This window comes from Bubalus kerabau, chromosome 8 (assembly GCF_029407905.1).
Source record: "Bubalus kerabau isolate K-KA32 ecotype Philippines breed swamp buffalo chromosome 8, PCC_UOA_SB_1v2, whole genome shotgun sequence".
NCBI lineage: Eukaryota > Metazoa > Chordata > Mammalia > Artiodactyla > Bovidae > Bubalus > Bubalus kerabau.
In genome coordinates, this window is record NC_073631.1 from 102,132,056 (window position 1) to 102,134,251 (window position 2,196).

Sequence of the window (2,196 nt, forward strand, 5' to 3'; positions counted from 1 at the left end):
ACTACAGATTCAGCAAAATTCCAATCAAAATTCTAGCAAATTATCAACCAACTTGATTCTAAAGTTTATATAGAAAGATTAAAGATTCAGAATGTCCAACACAACATCGAAAGGGCAGAAGAAGTGACAGGACTGATGCTATTTGACTCCAAGACTTAAAAGACTTATCATCTATAAAAGAGCATTAATCAAGACAGTGTGGTGCTCGCTTTAGCAGCACATATACTAAAATTGGAATGATACAGAGAAGATGAGCATGGCCCTTGAGCAAGGATGAAGTGCTCCATAAAAAAAGACAAGTGTGGTATTGGCAAACCTGAATTTCCCATGTCTGGCAAAAAAGAAAAAACTTTTCAAATGAAGGCCACTGTGATAGGTGGGCTAAGTATGAGCTGTGACCCCATCCTCTCTGTAGACGTGACCCAGATTCTGTACCATCTTTGGTTCCCCACACAAGGCAACAGTGATGCCTGGTAGAGCCTGGGTTTCTGACTTGGCACTGATGCTACTGACCTTGGCAGAAGGGCTTTATAATAGGAAACAAAGACATACACTAACTCTAGGGCTTTCATCCTGATACCATTAAATTGTTCTTTTATAATTAGGCTTTTAAGATAAGAATGATCTGCCCATTATCACCAAAAAAGTTGTATTTCACCTTTATCCCAGAAAGGTGGGTACCCTTTCTGCACATAAAAGGGGTTTACTTGTCATTGTTTTTTCATAGGAACATCTCCTTCTATACTACCATAGCCGAATTCTCTACTTTCAGAAACATGTTATGAACTCCTAGTTGGCAATTTGTCTTTCAAATAAATAAACTATAAACAAAGAAACAACTATCACTTCATCAAGCATTTGGCCATCTTCACCCCTCACCTCCGAGCCTGGTAAGAGCCTCTGTTCTCCACATTCCTAGGTGGACCACTGACCCAAATCCTAGAGGCCCCTCCAGGATTCCCAGACCAGTCTCTGCAGATTGTTCTATCCTTTCTTCTTTGGGAAAAGTCTGTGAGGAGAGAACTGTTCATGGAAGAGTCCTCCGTGATGGACAAGAGAGACTCTGGGTCTGAGTCTGCTAGAGAGATACCAAGAGAGTAAGGTTCTGTTTAAAGAAATAAAAGATGGCACAGTTCACTGATAGAATGACGCACTCCCTCAGCAGAGTAACAACAGTTCTGAAGACGACAGTTCTGTGCCGATGGGCCACCTGAGGGCAGGCACCTGGGGCAGAGTCATACCATCTGAGAACACCTGGACTGAACTACGACAAGGGTCCACTGAAATGACACAAAAGGTGAAGACATCAACAGTTCCTCTTGATTTTTCCTGAGTTCTAACTGAACTCCAGATTAGTGAGGAAACACCCTGGGGGAGGCCCTTCATTTCTCTGACCCGGCTCTTCTGCACTGACCGACACAGGCTCAAAAGGGCCTACAGAGAAGAGAGATCCCTGAAACCTCTGTAGGCAGGATCAGACTTCAAGGCTGAGAAAGAAGGAAATTCCAAATCTGGAGAAGAAGCCTCACCTAGGAATGTGGCTCGTGCGTCCTCTACTCCGGCACGTCTCACCACCATGCCCTGACATGCCTGTGTTCAGAGAACAGGTTACAGCGCAACACCACTCTGTTCTCTGGTTTTGTGCAACATCAGGTGGGGCCCAGAGTAGCCAGAGCTGTGGGTTCTGACTACTGTCAGCCTTTTACATTTTCCCTGACCCACAGGACAAATATCACTTTCTATGTGTGCAACAGTGAACAGAACAAAGCGTGTAACGCTTTATTCAACTAGGCCTCCCTTGCCCTGCCTCACCGATGGTCTAGTGTGCATGCCAGGCACTTGTTTGTTTTAGATGTACTCACTCCACAGGGGAAGAAGCAGACAGTGTGGTCCATGGCATCCTAACAGCCAGAGGTCTGGCATCTGTGCCTTTGGAGCCACAGAGGGCCTTCAGACAGCCACAGAACTAGCCGTCCAGCTGCTCCTGGAGCAGCACTCTGATAGTGTTCTCTGCCTACTTGAAGCAAAGTCCCTTGGGTTTTCCTTCAGTAGGTGCTTCTGTGATATATTTTTTAGTAAGAAGCCAACAGTTATGACCAACCTAGACAGCATATTAAAAAGCAGAGGCATTACTTTGCCAACAAAGGTCCGTCTAGTCAAGGCTATGGTTTTTCCAGTGGTCATGTATGGATGTGA

At 45.0% G+C, this 2,196-nt stretch overlaps 1 non-coding gene across 1 annotated transcript; it reads left to right on the top strand.

The window, feature by feature from the left end:
* The first annotated feature begins 201 nt into the window (after positions 1-201).
* On the top strand, positions 202-308 carry LOC129659775 (U6 spliceosomal RNA). Its single transcript, XR_008718244.1, has one exon. It is a non-coding gene; the product is annotated as a U6 spliceosomal RNA (small nuclear RNA).
* Positions 309-2,196: the final 1,888 nt, after the last annotated feature.